This window comes from Ursus arctos, unplaced genomic scaffold, assembly GCF_023065955.2.
Source record: "Ursus arctos isolate Adak ecotype North America unplaced genomic scaffold, UrsArc2.0 scaffold_5, whole genome shotgun sequence".
Lineage (NCBI taxonomy): Eukaryota > Metazoa > Chordata > Mammalia > Carnivora > Ursidae > Ursus > Ursus arctos.
In genome coordinates this window covers 15,933,229-15,956,740 of record NW_026623067.1, presented here as the reverse complement: position 1 = coordinate 15,956,740, position 23,512 = coordinate 15,933,229, and the positions used below count along the sequence as shown (strand labels likewise).

Here is a 23,512-nt window from a genome sequence, read left to right as displayed (position 1 = left end):
CGTTTCCTTCTAGGGCTGTGCTCAGCGGTCTTCGCCAGAGACCTGGAATAACCTGCAGCCAGAGCGCAGAGTATGTCCCCAGAAAATGCCCCACTGCAAGCTTCGGCTTCCCAATGCAACTGCTCTGATAGCCAAAACATACTGGAAGCCCACTCTCCAAGATGAACTGGCAGTGAGGGTCATTAGCAGGAAGAGCTTCGTGAGAGAGGCCTGCCTGCCACATGATCCGATCACCGGCGGGCGTGAGGACCCCTGCTTAGCCAGCTCTCCAGACGGAGGGGCTCAGGTGCAGAAGCCCCAGCTGCCTTCTCCGCGTGCACTTTCCCTCAATGAGGTTACAAGTTCTAGGGTCTGGTCTGAGACCGTGGCTTGCACATCCTGCATCTCCTTTCTGGTAAAGAACCCGGGGCAGTGCTCAGCGCAAAAGTGGTGCTTAAAAAACAGAAACTGAACAAAGTAATTAGAGTCATGGATTTGTTAAGAAAGTCACTATAGGGAAAATAGCCAGGAAAACTCCCCAAAGGAAGGATGATAACGGAGAAGCAGCTCTGATAGATTATTAGATAAGGTAATAATTTAAACCACGTGATACTGGCATCTAAAATAACTGAGAGGCCAGAAGAAGAGAATAGAAAGTCCAAAACTGACCCAATACACCTAGAATTTCACAGTACCATAAAGGCAGACGATTAAATCAGGGGGGGACCATAGAGTTTATGGAAAAATGATTTGGGAACAACCATGTAGCCATCTGGAGAGATAAAAAGTTGAACCAGTGCCTTATACCAAGTATATCAAGAAAAACTCCAGGTGGATGAAAGATTTAGATATTAGAAAGATTTGGAAAATGAAACCATTGACGAAATGTCGGAGTTATTTTGTAAACTCACAAAAAGGAAGGTCTTTTTTTTTTTTTTTTAAGATTTTATTTATTTATTTGACCGAGAGAGAGACAGCCAGCGAGAGAAGGAACACAAGCAGGGGGAGTGGGAGAGGAAGAAGCAGGCTCCCAGCGGAGGAGCCCGATGTGGGGCTCGATCCCAGAATGCCGGGATCACGCCCTGAGCCGAAGGCAGACGCTTAATGACTGAGCCACCCAGGTGCCCCAAAGGAAGGTTTTTTAAAGGACAAAAACCCCAGAGCCTTAAAACACGGGTACATTTAATTACATCAAACTTGTGTTTTCTGCACCTGATCAAAACTACAGTAAAAGAGAGTTAAAAGACCAACACCACATGGGGAAAATGTTCACAAGTGTTCAGAGAAAGGACTCATTTCCCTGGTATAGGTAAGTTCCCACAAATCCTTAAGAGACAAGCAGTCCACCAGGAGGAAAAAAAAAAAATGGATAAAGGCCATAAATAGCAGGTCATGGAAAAGGAACTAAAAATGTCTCTTAAACCACTTTTTTTAAAAAGATGCTCAATCTCGATCCTAGGAAGAAAATGAGATCCCACTTTTTGACCTGTCATGTTGCAAAAAGGTCAACCAGCCTGGTAGCACAGTATGCCAGTGGAGGCGTGGGGACGCGGGTATGCTCCTACATTGCGGGTGGCCGTGTACACCCAAGGACCCTGAGGAGGGCAGCTTGCCAGGTCAGAAATATACATGCTCGTTGACCAGCTCATTCTGCTTCTTACGTGAAGCTTGTCCTATTGATAGATCGTGTGTGATTATGAACATACAGGGTCATTTGTTACAGCGTTGCGTGTATCTTAGCGAAAGCCTAGAAACGATCTAAACATCCACTTAATAAGGGAAGGAGTTCAACCCATTAGGGACTCCCACAAAATGGAATAGTATGACATTGAAACACGATGAGGGAAACTGCTATATACTACTGAAGAAAGTGACCTAGGAAGTAACCGAGTTTAAAACCTAACACAACGCTATGCTCCTACTCGTGTAGTTTTGTTAAGGGGGGGAGGACATAGATTTCTATGTGCATAAAACAGCTCTGAAAGAATATTCTAGAAAGAATGGTACGTGTGGCTTAAGGGAGGTTGGCTGAGTCACTGGGGATCAGAAATGGAAGGGAGACTTTTCATGCCACAATCTTGAACACGTTTCTATTTCAGAGCCGTGTGAATAAATAAACCTCAGTAAATTAATAAAAAAAAGGGATCATGATTGGTGCACAAGAGACGAAGGAACAGCGGGAACGAATCAGGTCATGAGACATTCTCCATATGGAACGACGCACAACTAAAAAGTCGTAGCTGACAGTCACAGCCACAAGCTACAAGACCAAACACACCGAATCCAACTTATATCTAAACTGTCCTCCTCGCTAAGTAGAACCTTGAACCATGACATTACGTAACTGTTTCCAGCAGTATGAACAAAAATAAATAAGCTTTCTTGGTTAACCTTTAAACCAAATATTCAATAAAACCAAGCTCTCTCCCCGCCCCCCCTTTCAGTTACTGAATGCTTCTATTTGTCAAATTCTGTGGCTACAAAGATTCAAAAGCCTCTCGGTGTTTGATGACGAAGAGAAATACAAATGAATGTTTACAGTGCCTGTGGACACAGCCCCAGCGGAGGAGGGGCCGGGGAGGAGGCCACCCCGTGGAAATGGATGTGGGGCTTACTCGCCCCTTCCTCCCTTGTCGCCTGGATCCTACATAAACCTCAGGACTGTGACCTTCCAAGTTCAGTTCTGGGATACCTGCCGGATCATGGTCCCAAAGAAAAGGCAGGGAAATGTGTTCGTCCGAAAAATGCCCCTTTCAGAGAAACCAGCTTTTGTACAGCAGTGAGTGAAAAAGCCACACCAGGCACAAGCCGAATAATGAGGCTCTTTATTAAAGTGTGGCCAAGACTCAGTCAACACAGAAGGGAGACCACAATTGCCCACCCCAAACTAGGTCAAAGACAAAGAGGGGAAGAGAGAAGCCTTTTCAACGGCCTCACTGAAATGTCCTACCAGGCCCTCCGCCCGGAACTGTCCAAGAGGCAGAAACAGGAAAGCTATGTTCAGAATTCACATTCAAGGTCCAGTCCTGAGCAAAAAGGGGAAGAAAGCAGCACTGTGTTTGTCATTCCCTCGCCCCAAGCCTGTCGCCCTTCCTGGCTTTTGAAGCCTCCTGCGCATTCATGCTGTCCTGAGAGATTTCTGCCTCTAAGGAGGAGGATTCCAGGGCCAACGCAGGAAAGTCATATTCACTGAACTGCTCACCTCTCCCTGGGCGAGAAGTGTAGACGAACGGATTCGCCTGGAATGTGGGAAACCAAAGACTTGCAGTCTAGATATTCTTTTTTTTTTTTTTTTAAGATTTTATTTATTTATTTGAGAGACGGCACAGAGGGAGAGTAAGAGGAGGAAGCAGGCTCCCTGCTGAGCAAGGAGCCCGACGTGGGACTCGATCCCAGGACCCTGAGATCATGACCTGAGCTGAAGGCAGATGCTTAACTGACTGAGCCACCCAGGTATCCCTGGAGTCTAGATATTCTAACTCGCTACGTGACCTTGGGAAGTCATTCAAACTTCATGGACCTTATTTTCATCATCTGTCACATGGAGATAACGTTCTTTGCTGTCTCTGAAACTACTTGTGATGAACACACCTTGTATGTTGTGGACAACCTATCAACGGGCTGACCCAGTGCTGTTCCCATCCCTCTCCTCCCTTGCCCGTCTCCACTGCAGAAATACCCACGTTTTCAGACTCTTTCGTAGTCACATGATGCAGCTTTGACCAGAAGTCCGTAGCAAGAGTTTCTTGGAGGACTAATTAGGCGGGCTTTGCTTTTTTTGGATAGAATTAACACCTGGCTGGCAATGCCCTCTTCCTTCCCTTCCTCCAGCCCCAAACAAGAGGGGATTCCCAGGCTCTGCTGCAGCGGTCTTGTGACCATAAGAAAAAGGCCAAACGCATCACAACAACGCCAACCCCAACATCCTAAGCCACCGAGCCGGCAATCAGTCGTCGAGCTGCGTAAGCCAGTTAGCTGGGGGTCTTCTTCCATGTGAGCAGCCAAAAGTATGCCTACATTTAACTTAATACACATTAAAGGGCTGTGTGAGGGTCCGTAAGAGAGAAAGAATCCTCATTAACTGAAACACTTCGGGGACAGAGAGGCTCAACAATTCAAAAGGGACGCATCTCAATTATTGGAATTTACAGCCAGTAACTATTGAGGGATGTGGTTACTCCTGGGTGGGTGGCTTTGGTTCATGCCTTTTAAATATCAACCAAATGCTCAGAATCTCATGTCGTGTGACTCATAGGAAACACACACACATTCTGGAGCCGGAGAAGCTGGGATGTCATTTCTGGCTTGACCACTTACTAGCTAAACGGCTATGCACAGGATACTTAATCTCTCTAAACATCTGTTTGTCTACAGAAATTTAAAATAGTCACCCTTGTATGGTTATTAAGGAGGCAAGAGCCACTCTCCTGACCCGAATAAAAGTGACCCCATGAATAAGTAATAGTATTCTAGGAGCCTTCAAGGGGCAGGGGCGGGGGGGGGGGGGAGTACACAAATTAAATGTTCACTTGTGATATAAAAACAGGAAAATCAATCATGCCAGAGGAGGAAGAGAATTTGGTAAGGAAGGACATTAAAGCAAAGCCGGGGATGAAAGGAGTTCTAGAAACTTCCACGGTACCTATTTTGGAAAGAATTCTTATCATTTGCTCAAATTAGGAGTTTCTGAAATTCTCCTCTTCTGACTTACACAAGAGCTTAGTCTACAGACTAAAATCCTAGAACTGTCTGCTGAGGTCCAGTCATAGGGAAGGTTATCATATATCTGTGCCCTACTGCTCTTAAAACTTATTTAAAATCTCACCCGCCTTTCACATGGCTTTCTCTCAACTGTGTCCACCCCCAGCCCCCACTTGGGCATTTTACACATGTTGATGTCTTACCAGGGAATTTTTCTCACACGGCCGGGGACTTGATGTGAGTTGATTCTAGAGATTACTTCTGAATTTCTCCAGATAGCGAGAATTAATTTTCCCCCTTGGGTTCTCCCAACAGTGAGGTCAGAGAAAGCACTAAGGCTGAGGAGCCTGGGCTCTAGGTTCTAGATTTTGGCAGACCTAAGTTCCTCATGACTTTCCACCCCTGCCCAGTTCTGTGACCTCGGGAGAATGACTGAAACTTTCCAAGCCTCAGTTTTATCATTCAAGGAGGGTCTAATCAGAGAGTATCTCTCTCACAGAATGGGACAGCACTCAACAAAGGTTAGTTTCCTTCATAATGATTAATTTCGGTCCTGGGTCCATGGCTGGTCTCCAATGAATGGATGTACTCTTAATGAACTAAAGGCGGGGTAAGAGGAGATGGACAGACAGACTGACATCACTTAGTTGTAGCTATTGGAAAGGATAAACATCCAGATGTGAGGAAATGAGAAACTGGAATAAAATTCCTCCATGGTCACTTTTTTACTAACTTTTCATCAACAACGCTTACGTTAACCGTCTAGACATTTTGAGAAGCATCGTCAGATCATCGGGGGGGGCGGGGGTAGGGGACAAATCCTAAGCAAAGTAAAATAAACGTGGCAAGTTCTAAAGCCATGAAATAACCAAATGTGAACCAACTCCACTGATTCAAAACATTTAATCCAAAATGATAAAAACCGCATATTTTCATTTGAAGCATTACAGTAATTATTGGTACGTGGCTAAAATGTGTTATCATCCCCTTAGTTATTTTAAGCCCTTAAAAAGCTAGCTCAGAGGCAGCCAAATTTATCATCTCATTTGCCCTTATAACAGTCCAATTAAAGGACAGACAATTGAAAGAACCTGGTCACGGTCACATCACGAATTACTGGGGGAAAAAAAAAAACCTGCAGCTCAAGTTCAGGCCTTCCAGCGTTCACATCCTTGGATGGGGGCATCGGGCTGAACTGAAAGGTTGGATGCAAATCAAATATTTATAAAGCAAATAAACGCTTCCCCATTAATTTACATTATGATTTCTAAAATGTCACATCTTCACTCCCTGACGATCCTGGGTGACAGTCGCTGCTCGGACCCCCTGCTTTTCCCGCAGAAGCAAACACTTGAATAAACCTGCACATTGCACTCAATGTCCTGTGGTCACGGAAATAGACTGCTTCCAAGTTCAGGCTTTCTCCAACTTAGATATGCTTCATCCTGGATGCTTTTTTCTAACTTTGGCTACACAGACCCTCGAACTGTACATGGTACTTGAGATGAAACCTGAGAGCTGTTTTAAAGTGTGTTTACCATGCCATATTTTTATAGGGCCAGGCCTTGCTCTGCTCTGTTACATGTATTCATTCACCTAAAACACATAACCACTCAAGAAGGTAGATTCTGCAATCATCATCCCCATTTTAGGAATGAAGAAACGGAGGCTCAGGGGCTACAGAATGAGCTGGGGTTGTATGGTATCAAAGTCTGGGGCTGGAATATGAACCCAGGCAAGCCAGCTTCAGAATGTGTGCCCAGAGTAAGAGGACTGTTTTATGACTGGCTAAGTGACAAGAAGCAATTTTAGGGCTCAGTTGGGTAAGCATCTGACTCTTGGTTTCGGCTCAGGTCATGATCTCAGGGTCCTGGGATAGAGCCCCACATCCTGTTTGGCACTCAGCAGGGAGTCTGCTTGAGATTCTCTCTCTGCCCCTCCCCCCCACTCGTGCGCGTGCACACTCTCTAAAAATAAGTAAATCTTTTAAATAATAAAACAATTTTAGGAAGAACACACAGACAACATAGCAACGTCACATGAACCCATATGTAATTAACAAGTCTGATTATCTAGGGTCCTAGCATGTAGCCGAGGAGAAACAATGTATCAACGGGAAGGAAACAGCAGATTGAAAGAAGAGAATTATTACATTTAGTAAATCAGTTGTAGCTGAAAGTAGTGGCAGAGAAGAAAGGCACATAACACACACACACACACACACACACACACACACACACACACACAGTAAAAAGCAGATACAAGGTCTCAAAAGACCAAACAATCTTATACACCTCCATCACCAAAAGGACATCACCGCATTATAATACAAGGCAGTCTCTCCTGTTCCCAAAAGTGATGCTGACTTTCACTGAGCCTTTGTGAGATTTAACAGATCCTCTTCTCGAAGGCGAGAGTGTATAAAATCGTCACACCTATGTCTACATTTTAGAAATGTTTCTACCTAGGCTGTTAAAAATCGACGTGAAATAATTGATTAAAGTCTCCTTCAAAGTTCTAAAAGGAAGTGAGTCAGCCTAGAAGTCTGTACACAGGTAAGCTCCCTTTCAGGGAGAAGAAAAGGTGAATGGCATTTTCAGGCACAAAGATTAAGAGCAAAAGTGGCTGCTCTCAGACGTGCTAAGAGGGAAAACAAGCAAGAAGGAAACAGGACCTAGAAGGAAGGCGCCTGAGGAGCCAAAAAACAGGTCAGCATGCTCGTTAGGCTGAATAAAAACTCACTGTAAATAAATACTGTCATTAACATAATCATAACAACTCATTGGAAGGAGGTCGGAAAAGCAAGATCGAACTAAGATCTTGGCCATCAGTAATGTAGATAGAAGGAGGAAGGGGGGGGGGCGCCTGGGTGGCACAGCGGTTAAGCGTCTGCCTTCGGCTCAGGGCATGATCCTGGCGTTATGGGATCGAGCCCCACATCAGGCTCCTCCACTATGAGCCCGCTTCTTCCTCTCCCACTCCCCCTGCTTGTGTTCCCTCTCTCGCTGGCTGTCTCTATCTCTGTCGAATAAATAAATAAAATCTTTAAAAAAAAAAAAAAAAGAAGGAGGAAGGGGGATTAGAATGAAAGTTTCTAAGGGTCGTCACAGTGTGTGGGAAGAAGAGGAATTCTCACTAACTTCAGACATCACTAAATATACATATCTGCTAAAAATGATAAGAGTAACCACTGAAAGAGAGGAGACAAATTGTGTAACATCTAAGCCGTGAGAGTGGGGAAAAAAAAAAAAAAGAATTTTAAAAAATCCTCACATCACCCAACATAAAGAAAGAAAGGAGAAAGATAGAAGCAGTGGGAAAACATTTTGAAGTCAAACGAAATGTCAGAAATAGGCACCGACATCACCATGCTATGAGGGCTGTACGGGAACCAGCCTATACATTCAAAGTATAATGCTGAGTGGGGAAAAAAGCAAGTTGTAAAATAACAGGGTACAGCACAGCATCGATGAGAAACGGACAGAATCACAAATACTATAGATGGGTTATAAAGACACGAACATTTAGCGAACACGGAAAACCATGAGCTGGAAGCCTACACACACCCTTCTGAATGGAGGTGCCTCTACGGGCAGGAGGAGAAAAATGTGACTTGGAAGAAAATGAAGAATAGTTCACCTGTGGCTGTGATGTTCTTTTTCACCTACGAGAAATAAGGTCTGGAGGGAAAATGAAACAAAAAAGCCCGACCGCTGACAGGCAAAGAGCCAGGGAGCCTCTGGGAAAGAACACTTCTGAAATGTCAGGGAAGCTCATCTGAGTCTCCCTCCCAGCGTGGGGCTCCAGGTCCTTTCTTCTCTCCTTTCTTGGGGACGACAAAAGGCTCTGTTGGAGCTTAAAACCAGGGAAGAAGATGTGAAGGAGGAAAGTCTCCGGAATGATTCTTCAAGCTCAAGTGCTCAGAGGATCTTGGCAACTGGGAGAACACCCCAGAAGCCCATGATACAAGAGCCCAAAGTCTACGTGCAAACCACAGGGAACAATATTTTTAGCGCTTTTCTTATTTTGAAATTTTTGGGGGCGCCTGGGTGGCTCAGTCGGTGAGGGGTCTGTCTTCCCCTCAGGTCATGTACCCGGGGTCCTGGGACCCAGCCCCCATGTTAGGCTCCCTGCTCAGCGGGAGTCTGCTTCTCCTTCTCCCTCTGCCCCTCCCCCCTGCTTGTGCCCTCTCTCTTTAAATCTTTAAAAAAAAAAAGAAATTTTCTCAGCTAAGCCCTCAAAGTTCGTTCCAATGGAGCGTTATGAAACACGTTAAACGCAGCCCGATGACAGTCAAGGTTAAGCAAAGTGTACTACACTGTCACTTAGTATTTAATTCCCCAAACTTCCTTTTTTAAAACGTTCTACTTTACTCTTCCGTGGCTGCCATGAGGTGCTATATTAATAGTTACTTTCCTCATCTTAAAAACAACAGGACAAAATAAGCATTAAGTGGCAAGTCTGTTACAACTAGCCATGCCTGTAATTAACTGTAATTAAGTCCAGATCGTGACTCCCAGCTCGGAACACGTACGCGGTCAGACCCACCAGTTGGGGCTAGTAGTGGTCCTTTTTAGTAAAGCTTACCAATTTGTATTCTTTGAATTTCAATCAGTCACATACTCCTTCTTACTGTTTCATTACAGAACAAATAATCGGGGCAAATGAAGTTTGGTTTTCTCCAGCACCCATGGGAGGTCCATTTTTCTACCCTAACAGGATGGAAAGTGACACCTACCTAGTCATGACTGGATTCCATGATCGCCAACTGGCCAGACATTAGAGACCAGATCCCAAAGGTACGACGCAGAAAGTAAGGTAGAAAGTAAAACTCCAGGGGCGCCTGGGTGGCTCAGTCGTTAAGCATCTGCCTTCGGCTCAGGGCGTGATCCCAGAGTCCTGGGATCGAGCCCCACATCAGGCTCCTCCGCTATGAGCCTGCTTCTTCCTCTCCCACTCCCCCTGCTTGTGTTCCCTCTCTCGCTGGCTGTCTCTGTCTTTGTCAAATAAATAAATAAAATCTTAAAAAAAAAAAAAAAAAAGAAAGTAAAACTCCACATACTTCTTCTCAAGGAAGGCTCTCCATCAAAAAGAATCACCAACCTTACTGATAAATCAGTGGTGATAAACAGAGAGGAAAATCGGGGACCCTGGGTGGCTCAGTCAGTTCAGCGTCTGCCTTCGGCTCAGGTCATGATCTCGGGGTCCTGGGATCGAGCCCCACATCAGGCTCCCTGCTCAGTGGAGAGTCTGCTTCTCCCTCTGCTTCTGCCCCCCTCCTCATTCCCTCTCTCTCTCTCTCTCTAATAAATAAGATCTTAAAAAAAAAAAAAAAGACAAAATCTTAAAAAAGGAGTGAAAGAAATCTTGCTCAATCTTTCAGATGGCGGGAATTTTAAAGTTCCCTATTTCTTTTGAACACGTGAAATTCGAAACTAAGGCTACAGCCAAAATGTGATGCTGAGGATACATGACTGTTAAAATGGCAGAAAATACACAAAAATCTGAGGATAAATAAAGAAACAAAACCAGTTTATTGTACGTTCCTACATTCTAAAATTTGGAGCAGTAACAGAAAGACTGCTTAGCCTATCATAAATAAGATTTCAAATTTTATGGGACAAAGACACATTTTGAGCCTATACCGCCTGTCAGACCATAGCGGAGACACAGAAATCAATGAAATTGTCCATGACATCCGGGAACTCACAATGCAGGAGAGTAAAATCAAACAATTCACCATTTAAGTTCTACTGAAAAGGCTTCGCCACCCCCGAGCTCTTGTGCTCCTGGGCCAGTCACTTCTGCCTACTTTGCTTCCTGCGGTAAGGTCATAATTCTACTCCACTAAGTTAGCCTATGAGGACAAGATAATCAAGGGTGGCCCTCAGCACAATCCGTGGCACACAGAAAGGGCTGAACGACTATTACCCGGGGCGTCCTCACCGTGATTTATAATAGTAGATCACTGCTGGTATATGGCAAGATACTCACGAAGGAGAAGGACAACTAGGTCAGGAAAAGCTTGCCAGGGAGGGAAACCTGAACTGGGTCCAAAGGCAGATGGATGAAAGTAGTATATTCCAGAAAAAAGGTGCAGCATATACAGAGGCACAGAAAACTGAAAGAACGGCCAGGCTTTTTGGCTCTCCCAACAGTTAAGGATGGTTCCAATGGGTGTGTGTGTGTGTGTGTGTGTGTGTGTGTGTGTACGTACACACAGGGCTAGGAGGGGTTGCCCTTAACAAATAATGAGGCTGGGGGGCGGGGATCAGATCACAAAGAACCTTCCAGGCCCCAAGACGCAACTTGGCTCTTCTTCCCTACGACTCACTATATGCACTGAAGGGGATCCTCATGACTGATATCAGTTACATAAATCAAGATAAATACATATTTGTAAGTTTCAAATATGAAACAGTACGTGAAAACATTTAAGGTTTTAGTGACGAGCGCGTCTAATGTCTGTTTCATGTCGTAATGCAAGGGAGAAAGGGAGAGAGGAAAGGGTACGGCAGAAAGGAAGGAAAAGGGAAACATAAGGGGAAGGAGGAAAAGAAGGAAGAAGGGACACACAGGCACACAGACAGACAGACAGGCAGGAGAGACAGAAGATCAGTGGCTGGCAGCTTCTAACATCCTCAGACTTGCTGATTCTCAACAATAGCAAAGGGTCCGCTTTTCTGCAGACCTTTAATGTTAGAAGGTGAGCATTTCGCCACATCAAATTCATTCTACATTTATCAAAAGAAATTCCCAAGGGGCGCCTGGGTGGCTCAGTCGGTTAGGCGTTTGCCTTCTGCTCAGGTCATGATCTCAGGGTCCTGGGATCAAATCCCGTATGGGGCTCCCTGCTCAGCGGGGAGTCTGCTTCTCTCTCTGCCCCTCCCCTCACTCGTTCAAATAAATAAAATCTCGATAAATACATAAATCCTGAAACCAGAACCAATCTGCACACATCAAACAACATAATTAAGACAGTTTCCTTAATGACGATTTTTAAAATGGAGTAACTTCTTTATTCAAAGCTTCAGAATTTACTTGCACAGAGAAGGAAACATAAACGATATATGGAAGAGAGCAGAAAAGGGATGGCAAGTGTGTGTCACCCAGGCTGCCACTCACTTCCCCATCCTCGACTCATGGCAGATATGAGCAACCAACCAAACCAGGCCGGCCCTTCTGGGGGCTAAAGAATCATTCTCAATTCCGTGCTGTAGACAGTGACCATCAACAGCGAGGTGTTGATGTGTGAGAGGAAACCTATTTGCCCATCCAGCCAGAATAATCCATGTCTCTTTCCCAAGAATCTTTCCCTGGACTACCATGCCATGTGGTTTGGTTGAGATGTGGCTCGGCCGGGGAAACGTGAAAAAGTTGTCCGACCTGAATGAAGTAAGGGGCTAAGTTGGGAATCCCAAAGTGGAGCACGGGCTCAGATAACATCCGGGTTTTATTACAGTCTTCACTGCTCCTCTAACTCACCTTCATGGATAATTGAGTATTGGCTTCAATCCCATCTCTATGGGTCTTTCTGAACACCCAGTTAGAGACAGATGAAAAGGACTAAATAAGACATACTTTATGGGACAATTAATTATGGATAAAAATCGTTCTACCACAGTCTCCTTGAATCAACTTTGGTGAAATGAAGGTGACATAATGCAAAATTCAGAAGAAATGACCTCCCTCATCTTTATTAAAGTAAACTGAATGTTTGAACATCAGAAGTTTTCAAGCAGTTACTTGATGTGACGGCCGTTAATAACTGACATGGAAAAATGGTACTTTTCTCGTATATTCCAGATGGAATCATTTGAAATCTTTGTGAGCAGTAGAGGCTGTGTTGCATAAGAAAAGAAAATTTGAAGTTATAGATCTGAATGTGAGTCTCAGTTTTGCTACTCACTAGCTGAATAAGAATTACGATCTAAAAAAAAAATTACAATCTAGATTAAATGAGACGATGTGTATAAATATACTTAGCACTGTGCCCGTTCACGGGGTGGGGGGGGTACATGACACGTATTGCTTATTTAGATACATATTAGTTATTTTACCTTCCCAAAGAATATCCATAAAGCATGTAGCTAACAAGCCCTGCCTTCTCTTTTATATTGCTCACCAATTAGTCATGTCAGTGGTCTTCTGTTCCCATCCAACGCCCACTCAAAAGCATTAGGGACGCTTATTAAGTCTTCCATTACCTTCCCTTTGCCTCACCTTCCCTTCTAAGACCCTATTTGTCCTCAGGCAATCAAGCTTCAGCATTTTCCCTAAGGAATATCACTTCCTCTCATTACCTTTGTTGTCACATTTAATTTTTTTAGATAATCCCCCAATACTATAGGAGATAATTACCAAATTCAGGGTTGACACAAACAGACTTCCCTGTAGCCTCGAGGCTCCGATTAAGGAATAGGAGACTTTACTAAGAAAATCTATCCAAACCCTTCCCATAGTTGCACAAAACCCAAAGAAACAGTTCTTCCACTGGACATCACAGACTGGTTATTGTGGCTTAATACCCGAGAAAAGCAGAAAACACTTTTCCAAGACACTCATTTGTTGGGGCGCCTGGATGGCGCAGTCGTTAAGCGTCTGCCTTCGGCTCAGGGCGTGATCCCGGCGTTCTGGGATCGAGCCCCACATCAGGCTTCTCCGCTGGGAGCCTGCTTCTTCCTCTCCCACTCCCCCTGCTTGTGTTCCCTCTCTCGCTGGCTCTCTCTGTCAAATAAATAAATAAAATCTTAAAAAAAAAAAAAAAAAGACACTCATTTGTTCCTATTAACCTCAGTTGCTAGACTCGAGAAGGCTCACACAGTCACAAAAAGTTTACTCAAACCATTTCCAAGCCAGGGACGTGACCCTACACACAGCCCAGGCAGGAGTTCCCAACACGAGCATTTCCAATCACACCGGTTGAACGAAGCAAGCTGCTAATTCTGGGAGTGGCCGGTTTCCAGAGACGGACATATGACCCGCGAGGCGAGAGCAAGTGCGTCTATCCGCATCTATCCGTTTGTTTTACGGCAGAAAGCTGCAAAAAATGGATGCGGGAATAAAAAACTACAGACTCCTGAGAGAGGAATTGTCTCCCAGGTGCCTGTTCTCTGTCGGCTTTCTGTCTTAACGGCCAAAGAAAGGCAGTTACTTGGCTCTGCCAATGTGATCACATGAACCCAGAGAACACAAATGCCAACATGCAAATCAACGTAAGACCAGAGATTTAGTAGTTATCCTGGAAGGAGCAATAATCTCCTATAGGTCCCTACACATTGGATAATGAGAACTCGGGTTCAGGCTGGCAAATAGGCGTTATAGACAACAATTTACCTTATTGACTAACACGCCCCCCCCAATGGCTGTCACAGAAAAGATCAAAGGGGACAGCCCACTTGGAAATAATATGGAGGCCAAGGATGGTCAACTACTAACTAAAAAGCTGGGAAAACCCATTTTGCCTCTAGAGAGAGAAAGAGAGAGAGCACAACAACTAGCGGGGTTGGGAGGAGAGAGGCAGCGAGCAAGGGAGAGAGAAAATCTCAAGCAGGCTCCACACCCAGAGCAGAGCCCGATGTGGGGCTGGCTCTCACAACCCTGACATCATAACCCAAGTCAAAATCAAGAGTTGGACACCCAACCCACTGAGCCACCCAGACACCCCATGGGAAAGCCCATTTTAAGAGCCATGGAAGGCAAAGACTTTACTGCAGATTCTTAATAAAGGAAAACATATTCCCCGGCCTTCTATTCCATTCTACTGCACAACGTTTTCAAAGCCTCGTTCTAAACCATGATTAAAATATGGGAAAAGTTACATACACAAGAGAACATCAACCTCATGGCTCACCTAGTAATAGGATGAGAGTCTGTATTCTCTTGCAAGTACAATTCTCCAGATCTATGAACATTCTCGTATTTTTCCGGGTTAAAGAAGAATCCGTGCGATCAACAGATAGGTATTGATAAAGGAAATTTTCAGCTTTTCATGTTTGTGGGCCCTGCTCCTGGGTGCCCAGGGAAAGCTATACTTAAACATTTACCAAGGTCAAAACTGACTCTGCAAAACCTCAAAGCATGGGCTCTCCTTCTGCCCCGAGCACACACTGCACATCTGCTTCATTAAAATAATAACCAAAAAAAAAAGGGAGCAATCGGAACACAAAAGATAAAAGAAATGTCCCCGGTTTTCATAAGATTAAATTTATACAGCTCTGCATATACAAGAAACTTAAGACAAAGTGTGTACCTTTCTGAAATGGCCTTTGTCTAATGATTTGTAACTTTTCGTGTAAGAAATGCGTATAACCCTACGCCAAATGTTCCCTTGCCTGAGAACCCTCTTCTTTCCTGAAGGTTGTGCATTCCGGGCAGCTGTCCTAACTTGAGCTTGAACAAAAGTCTCTTCCTCTCGGGGCACCTGGGTGGCTCAATCGGTTAAGCATCCAACTCTTGATTTCAGCTCAGATCATGATCTCAGGGTTGTAAGATCGAGCCCCTCATGGGGCCCCCATACTGGGCGTGAAGCCTGCTTGGGATTCTCTCTCTCTCTCCCTTTCATCCCCCTAGTCCTGTGCACGCTCTCTCTTTAAAAAGGAAAAAAAAAAAAAGTCTCTTCCTGTCTTTTAGAAATTCTAAAAAGTGTGTTCATTTTACGTTAATAGTATCCCCCCTCCTCTCATTGCCCAACACTGTCCTGGCACTATGGAAAGGACTAGGTCCTGCCTCACCCACACCGCGGTTCGATTCCACAGGAACAATGGACGGCAGCATACAACAGAACAGCCTGTGATATAGCTTGAGGGCAAAAAAGATATGTAAATGCCCTTGAGAGGTCACGTACAGGCACACGGAACAACTCAAGGAGGCTTCACACTCAATTATACAGAACGACAATAAACGCAAACATTGCTCAATAAAGAAAGAGAACAAAGCATCTGAAATCATCAGAAGCGGCTCCCCAGACAAGGGGGTGGTTGAGATGAGCTGAGAAAGTCCCAGGGCATTTTGTAAGGATCAGGAAGTCAAAGAGGACAATCGCAGTGGGAGACTGTGCCATCGATCACCTTGCAGGGGAGGGACAGGCTCAAAGAGAAGGCTCTGCCATCGGACACAAGTACTGGAAGCTAACCTCTCACCGGTTGGAGCGTCCTGATTTCCAGCCCCTCCCCCCCCAAAATGATCACGGCTTCATAAGCAGAGCACTGCTGGAACTGGATAGACTCATTTTCACATTCTTTCAGCCAAATCTACAAAATTGGTCTCTTTAGATACAGCTACAAAGAATAGAAACAAACGCACAGCTGTAATTTCAACCAATGATACTGTCACCAGACTGGGGTCTGGTAGAAACAAACGAGGCTGGACCCAAAGTTTAAAGGCACAGGTAAGGTGTTATTGGAACAACAGGTGCAGCTGAAGGGAGACACAGTGCTGACAAAGGTGTCAGACTGGCTCCGCAACAATGGTCAGGTAACTTTTGAAAGGGGCCGAGAAGGAAAAGGATGGACTCCAAGCATGCGGAGGAGTGGGGAAGCCCAGGAAAGCTGGTGTTGCAGGCGCAGTTGACAGAACAGGCATCCTTGGTAGGTTTCATTTGCATATTAAATCTCCACCTCTGGGCGTGTTTTTCAGCATGAAAATGAGGGGGAAAGTTGGCGAAAGGTCAGTTGGTGGTGGTCATCCTGTCTCGGATCAGTTTGAACAGATCTGCGTTTGCTCTTTGGTCTGGGCTCCCCTCTGCAAGAAAAGTGATGGACAGCCAGGAGGCGGTGTCCCCCGGGACTGTTCCCAAGGTCCCCGACTGTCTCAATGTCTGCCTATCCTTTTACTCCTTTTAGTATAGAGTTTTTAATTCAAAGTCGAGCCAAATCACAAATAGTGAAGGCTAAATTTTTTTAGTGGCATAGAAACCATGATAAAAAAAAAAAAATACCGTTGGGTAGGAAGAGCTCATGCTAAGGCATGTTTACCGAACCGTTGTTAGTATTCGATAGCCCTACCGTCTCCCCTAAGAAAGGTTATTTTGCCCACATGGTCAATTACCCTCCGGTAGACTCAGGCAGAAGTAGCTATGGCTGTCCCCATTTCCAAGGTGAGGACACAAGGACTGCTTAGGTGACTCTGGTTTACTGCCACTGAGATCACAGTAAGGTGTATGAATGGCTAAAAAGAAAACCACAGGCCCAAAATGGCGTCACTTACGTTAAGCACCCCCCCCCTCCCCGTGAGCACGCCAAGGCTTAGCACCTAACCTAACTGCAGTTTCAACACCCCCCTCCCCCATGCAACCTTCAAACCAGCCAAACTGGAATTTCCTGGTCAACGCTAGGAGAGAATCCCTCCGTAGACGCCCATCATTCCCCTTAGGAGGGAGACCTGGCCTAAAGCCATGCATTCCTTGCTAATTCCTTCTCCACCTTGAAAACCTTCCATCTTGCAAAGCTCCTGGGAGCTCCCCTTTACTCGCTGGGTGGGATGCTGCCTAATTCGTGAACCATTTAATAAAGCCAGTTAGGTCTTCGGATTTACCCGGTGCAACTTTGTTTTTTAACAGAACCCTAGATGCAGGTACTTTGGGTTTGCTCCCTGGACTGCTCAGCCCTGGGAATGTACAGCCGAATCAGACGAGACACCTGCCCTCCGGGAGCCAGAAGCAGAAGTCGGACTCACAGCCTGATGCACGCTGCTTTGGGAATGGCCTCCACCCCACAGCCCCCCGAAGGCCACGTGTTGGACCAGACACTTCACCATTCTCCCATGCCCTGATGGTCCTCAAACCCATCATGCAATCCTAACACCGGTCATGATTCATGATGGCAAAGACAACAAAGACGGTAATAATGCTACAGTTGGTGAGATTACTATGTGTCCAGCACTGCGCAAAGCATGTAATCCCAGTATAATCCTTGCAGCGATCTCACAAGATATGCCCTCTTCTCCCCATTTGCCAGATGAGAAACTGAAGCTCAGAGCTGCTCATATGGTGTCAGAAGACACTGAGAAGAAGGTAGGAGAACCTGGGTTCAAATCGAGTTCCGTTTCACATCAGGGCTCATGATCACTGCATTCAACTTCAGGGCAGCCAGAAAAAGGAGGAGGGCAGCTCCCTCAAACTCGTGAGGGGTTGAGCAGGGAAGGCTACCTGGCAGGGAGGGTTCTTGGGGTGAACATTCATGCACCACCAGGATTTGGGCAAATAAAGGGGAAAAGGAATTCCAGGCACAGGGGCATGGAATAGAGTGATAGCTTTCGGGAACTGCAAGTGATTCAGTATTGCTGGGGCAGAAGATGTATATTCAGGGGACAAGAACACAGCTGAGAGGGGCCGACAGGTAGACGGCGGAGGGGGGGGGGGGTGCCAGGTCTTGAGAGCTCAGCTGTGAAGTATGTACAGTAAAGATGTCACCCTGACAACAAGAGAGGGCCACAGAGCCTGGTGTGACAGGCACAGCTTTACATTTGGGGAAGACATTCCTGCAGTGGGGAGGATGGACCACCAGAAAGAAGTGAGGGGCCAGGAAGAGAAGTCAAGCTGGAAGCGGGGAGACACTACTTTAATACGCATTCAAAACGATGAGATAAAAACCAGGTAGAAATTCCCAAAAGGGGCATTACGAGTTCCCCTGAGATGATTCTGTTGCTTATTTCTAGTTTCCATGGACTGCATATTAAAAACACACGCAATATTCTACTACAAGCCATAATTCCATGGACATGATTACTGAAGATGAAGCTAAAAGCAGGGAATTGACTTAAAGAAAAATACTGAATCAGGGCACCTGGGTGGCTCAGTCGGTTAAGCGTCTGGTTCTTGATTTCGGCTCAGATCGTGATCTCAGGGTTGTGGGATCGAGGCCCTCATCTGGCTCCTCACTCAGTGGGGAGTCTGCTTGGGATTCTCTCTGCTTCTTTCCCACTGCCCTTCGCCCACACATGCATGCACACTCTCTCCCTCTCAAAAAAAATAATAGGGGTGCCTGGGTGGCACAGCGGTTAAGCGTCTGCCTTCGGCTCAGGGCGTGATCCCGGCATTACGGGATCGAGCCCCACATCAGGTTCCTCCGCTATGAGCCTGCTTCTTCCTCTCCCACTCCCCCTGCTTGTGTTCCCTCTCTGGCTGGCTGTCTCTATCTCTGTCGAATAAATAAATAAAATCTTTAAAAAAAAAAAAAATTAAAAAAAAATAAATCTTAAAAAAAAGAAAAATAGTGAATATAATAAGTTCTACAAATATTAAATCTAAATACTACAACATAATGTATGATATAACATGATACTATTTTAATATATTTTATATAAATCATATATATTTTATATAACATTCAAAATATGTTGTATAATATACAGCATATAATTATTGTGTTAGGTTTTACTTAGTATAGTTCTATAATATATATTGTATTATTGTATATACAATATACTGTCACAATGTAATACATAAGTATGTGTTATACAAGCATCAATGTATGTTATACCTAATATTATATATTATATGTAATACACTGCATATTATAATACCACAATATAATATAAAATATAGTGTATAATATAAATAACATAAATATAAAATAGTAATTAAATGTAAATAGAGTGGAGATTAAAGGAGGACCGGGGAACAAAGTTTAGGAAACACAGAACTACGGCATTTGAGAGAAAGTTACCAGAAAGCAGCGGTAATGCATAAGGCACTAAGGAGGAAATGTCTTTAGGATCCTGTGACTCCACTGGGTTGGGGGAGGGATCAGCAGGGGTGAGGAGGAGAAGGTCCCTCCCTGGAGCCCTAGGAGCTCAGGGGAGCCCTTACCAGGAAAGCAAATGTAGGGCGAGGAGGAGGCCTGCGGGAATGGTAAGGAGGAGTGGGCAGCAGAGAGGGGAGAAGATTATCTACAGGAAATAGAGCTCTAATCACGAGGGAAGAGAAATAAGCAAATGAATCAATTATTCATTCCAGACCTAAAGAAAAACTCCAGAAATCCAGACCTAAAGAGAAAAACCAACACTCTTTACTGCTTCCCAACTTCACATGTGTTTTTTTTTCCCCTGGTAAAATATGGAATTAGCGAACGGTCAACTCTACAACACTAGCTTCCAAAGAGGACACAGATGAGCCTCCCTTCCTTGATTGAGGCCAGCCACACCCACAGTGTCTGGAGCCTGACATCACCCCCAGCCCAGCTCCCCTAGCCTAAGTTATGGGGACACTGAGGTGCAGACAGGACCAGCCTCCCGTTGCTGGCCTCCAGGAAAGACCCTGAGCGCTGAGGTTCCTGCTCAGACTCCCCTTGGAAGTGGCTCCTACTACAGCCATTCTACTCGTGCAGGAGGATCTCAGCCTAATTCCACTATGTCATTTCACCTCAGTCCCAGAAGCACGAGATCCCGCAGGGAGCGTGAGGACTTGCGTCCCTCCAGAAGACCTTCCTCGATAGAAATCACCCTGGCCAGGTTGCGAGCAGGTCTAGCTGAACCTCCGCTCACCGCATCCCTTCATAAGCCTAAAATCAGAGCAATCGCTAAAATAGCTTTTTTTCTTTAAATAGGCTCCACACCCACTGTGGAGCCCTACGTGGGGCTTGAACTCACAACCCTGAGTTGAGATTAAGAGTTGGATGCTTAACTGACTGAGCCACCCAGGCGCCCTTCAAATAGCTTTTGACGCCAAGGCGGAAGAAATACTGCAGCGTGTACCGCTCTCCGCCTTTGTTGACCAGCCTGTTCTCCAACTCAAGGACTGGCCAACTTTCTGTAAAGGACCAGAGTAAATATTTTTTACTTTGCAGGTCATACCGTCTCTGTTGCAACAACTCAACTCTGCTGCTATAGCGAAAGCAGCCACAGACAATTTGTAAGCAAATGGGCATGGCTGTGTTCCAATAAAACTTTGTTTATAAGAACAGGCAGGTTAGATTTGCCCAGGAGGCCACACTTGGCCCACGGGCTATTGTTTGCCAATCCCCTGTCCTAACGAATCAGGTCTTTGCCTTCTCTGCCCAGATTCTCCCTTAACCAGAACCTGGTTCGGCTGCCTTGAAATACATTACCTTCCCCCATCTCCACTGTGAGACCCTCCAGAACTCTAGGTTCTGGTTCCCTGCCACGGTCTTTTTTTAATAATAGTGATGATGGAAGAGCGGTAATGGAAGGAGTTAATGTTTCCCGAATGGCCGTTTACGATGTACCAGTATCACCCCAGGTTCTTCATAAACCCTGTCTCGCTGAATCCTCAAAACCACTTAATGAGATAGGTCTAAGTATCATCTCCATTTTACGGACGCAGAAACTAAGGCTCAGAGGGGGACAGCTTTCCTTTCATGGTCACGCAGTGTGAGGCCACATGGTACCTCCAATCCATCTGGATACAGAAGCAGAGTTCTTAACCATTGCCCAGGGCTGCTTCCCAGGAGCACATGTGGCTGTCTAGACAGAAGGTGTCTGCCGACGGCCACTCCTACCCTATCCTCTGGGGGCGGGGGAGGGGGGCTCATCTCTGTGTTGCCACCTGCACCCCGATAGGACAGTGACAGCCCTCGCCTCCCCAAACACCATCTTCCCCTCCAGGCAGTGGCTCTTCTACTTTTCAAAGTTTTTTAATAGGCAACATAAATACGACTGCCAGATATGGCCCCACCGTGACCAGAGAATGTTCCGTTTGTAAGCCAGTATATTACATAGTCCTGTATGTCCTCCCTCCAACAGCAGGGATGCCTCCAAGGGTATCGCAGATCAGCATGTCTCCAAGACTCGTCCCTTAGGACCTGAGTCAGCTAGGGAATCCTGCTTGCTTGCCGTGGCTGGAAATCTCAAAACACAGCATGTGTTTCCCCAGAATATTCCCAATTGGAAACAAGGCTAGGGGAGCGGAGAGGAATGGGTAATGGAAACACATCCAGCTGGGGCTTCGGTTGATTGCTGGGTAGGGAAGCCTGCTCCTCCGAAGAAGGGATCCAACAGGCAGATTTAAAACAAAGTCAATGAGATGATTTTAAAATCCTGCTCTTCTTATCTTCTCGCTAAACAGGGACACATTTGTAGCACTTCATTGGCATGCCCCCCCCCCCGCCATCGTGATTAAGAAAGAGAGAATTAAGATCACTGACTGCTTTGACCCCACTGGAAATGGACAGGTCATCGCGATACCACTAGAGGACAGAGGAAACGAGCAATAAAAATTCCCACTCAGCCTGGGAATGCAGGTAAAGGACACATCACGGGGGATCTCTGAGCTCTTCAGCTCCAGCACTCCAGCCTCCCAAGCCTCTCCCTTTGCAATGGCTGAATGGGTTCCCATGTGGTAATGCATTCTAATTCAGGTCTTGAAAAGGAGCCTTCGTCCCACCCTGCCTCCCAGCGAGCATCTCCCCGTGGCCACGTGCGCTCCCGCACAATGGTGGTGAGGAGACCTTTCCCTGCAGGACACACGCTCACCACCGACTGTGCTGTGTGGTCTCCCCACAAGATGTTCTGACACGGGCTGGAGGGGCCGAGTCCTACCCGAACGTCCGCTCTCCCTCTGCGGCCGGTTACATAAAGCTGCAATGAGCCGGACTTGGATCAATTATTTTGAAGCAGCTGCCAGTGAAGCAATTGGTGTACAGAGAGCATCAGACTGAGCAAGAACCGTGAGTATGACAGTGAGTGGGCTGGATCTTCGTCCCTCAGTGCAAGGGACAGCCAAGGGACACATTGCAGGGGTAAAGCAGAACCCAGCCAAAGCGCAACTGTCAAGTGGTACGGCTGTCAACAAGGATAAGAGAGCGTGTAAAATAGAGATGCTGAAGAAAAAAAAAAAAAGAATACAGAAGACGGAACATTTCTAAAATGATCTAAGAAATCTATAAGAGCCCGTCATCAGTGAGTTCCAAATCAAGAAAATTTTTTAAAAGTAGTTTTCAGGGACACCTGGGGGACTCAGTCGGTTCAGCAGCTGCCTTCAGCTCAGGTCATGCTCCGAGAGTCCTGGGATCGAGTCCCACACGGGGCTCCTTGCTCAGCGGGGAGCCTGCTTCTCCCTCTGCCTGCTGCTCTCCCTGCTTGTGCTCTCCCTCTCTCTGACAAATAAATAAAATCTTTTAAAAGTAGTTTTCATCCCTAAGTGCAAATGCTATGGTTTCCTCTGCTCCCGCCCCCGCCAAAAAACCAAGCAATTAGAGATTTCTCTTTGTATCGCTACTGCTTAATTTGTGAAAGTATGGCCAAATGCACTTTCATTAAGTATCCTTTTTGATATTGACAAATGAGAACAAAGAGTGAAGTTCTGGACTGAAATACTAATGAGAAAGAAGTAGAAGTTCTGTTCAAAGTATTTTTCAACAGCAGCATTAACGTTTGAAATGTCAGCCACAGGTTGAAGCCGTGAGCTAAAGCTTTTAGCTGCGTGTTTAGCTAAATAAATGTATTTCAAGCTATTCTCACTCCAAGAGACAGACAGCAACTCACGCTCTTTGACATAAGAACTTTTCCCCCAATTATGGGAAGATTTACCAATATGAAAACGAACTTGTGGCATGTTGCTAAAAGCCAAAACTTTGAGCCTTAAAACCGTGTAGCTACGTCCATAGAAACTAAGTTTTCAGTCAAAAGATGTGCTTGGGTATATGTCTAGAAGTATAAGATGTGCCTTTGGAAAAGCATGAGGTGACTATTATAAACCCCATGGCCACCACTATTATATGCATGCCACTTCAATAACACTCGGCCTGATTATTTTTCAATATTTTAAATAATCCCTGACCTTAAGAATAAATCCAATACTACGACACAGTCTCCCTTAGCCACTTAGCAAAAAAATTAAGCAGCCTAATTAATACCCATGTATTATGAACTCTGA

The 23,512-nt window shown here is 45.5% G+C and overlaps 1 protein-coding gene across 3 annotated transcripts in view; it reads right to left on the bottom strand.

The window, feature by feature from the left end:
* Positions 1-23,512, bottom strand: part of KCNN2 (potassium calcium-activated channel subfamily N member 2) — a 142,375-nt gene that overhangs the window by 105,431 nt on the left and 13,432 nt on the right. Inside the window, exon 1 of one of the 3 annotated variants that reach the window (XM_048220905.2) lies at positions 22,111-22,437. The exons of 1 other annotated variant lie outside the window; for it this stretch is intronic. The gene's annotated coding sequence lies outside the window, so the exon portion shown is untranslated. Of the gene's footprint in view, positions 1-22,110; positions 22,438-23,512 lie in introns of those variants that run through there. One more of the 3 variants, XM_044387335.3, reaches the window with a different exon arrangement.